General features: G+C 39.3%; 1 non-coding gene across 1 annotated transcript; it reads left to right on the top strand.

Annotated features, from left to right (window-relative positions):
* Positions 1-551: 551 nt before the first annotated feature.
* On the top strand, positions 552-623 carry trnaa-ugc. Its single transcript has one exon. It is a non-coding gene; the product is annotated as a tRNA-Ala (tRNA).
* The last annotated feature ends 366 nt before the right edge of the window (positions 624-989 follow it).

The raw sequence follows: 989 nt of genomic DNA on the forward strand, positions 1-989 counted from the left end.
CGTGATTTGTAGTTTAGTAAAACAAAAAACATGCAAACGCAGTATGATTTTTTTGGCCATTAAGGGCCAGAGGAAATCCATAACATGTATTAACAAAGTAAATGTAACACTAATGTGTTAACGCTAGCAAACAGCTGCCTACTTACAGACCCAGTTGACACGGAGCAGTTTCAGCATTCATAGGAGTTGTGTTTATGACCACTTGTTTATGCTCAATACTCACTCTCGTTTTGCTCTGCTTTGCTGCCAAAAAACTCCTGAGAATATTTGCCCCCTAGCTGCTAGGGCCTAGCAACCAAATGTTCCACCACGTTGCTAATGCTAATTGCTAGCTTTCTGATGCTGGGCATGTAATTTAACTTAAATGTAGCTACGGACAACGGACACAGCGAATAGCCTACATCATACTCACACATTTGGTATTGTTGATAGTATGTTAAATTAGTTTCTATTATATTTTTATTATCTATTGTATTCTCTATACAATTTTTAAGTTGAGTCAGCATAGCCCAATACATATTATGTTCAATCGACTATCGTATGTCGTGGAAGGGGATGTAGCTCAGTGGTAGAGCGCATGCTTTGCATGTATGAGGCCCCGGGTTCAATCCCCGGCATCTCCATTGGAATTTTTCGGGAATTTTGACAGTTTGGGAATGATGAAGTCCAACTGTCTATCCCGTACAATGCCACCAGATTGAGAGAAATTACATGGAGCACAAACATGATGAGATCATTGATAAATGAGGCGGTGAAGTTATTAAAACACACACATCTTGCTAATTTTTTAAAAGTTGCTTTCATACCATGGTCTTTACATTTACATGCTTTAATGTTATTTTTTCCGTGGCGTGGGTGGAGAGATCGGCGGGCCACAAACAATTGACTGGATTTTCTTATTTCATAGTATCCTGTGAATTGGTAGCAGAAAAAAAACGGCAATGCTTTAATCTGGGGGGAAAAAAGTGTCTTTTCCGTAGTGGAGATCG

The sequence above is a fragment of the Etheostoma cragini genome, chromosome 7, assembly GCF_013103735.1.
Source record: "Etheostoma cragini isolate CJK2018 chromosome 7, CSU_Ecrag_1.0, whole genome shotgun sequence".
Lineage (NCBI taxonomy): Eukaryota > Metazoa > Chordata > Actinopteri > Perciformes > Percidae > Etheostoma > Etheostoma cragini.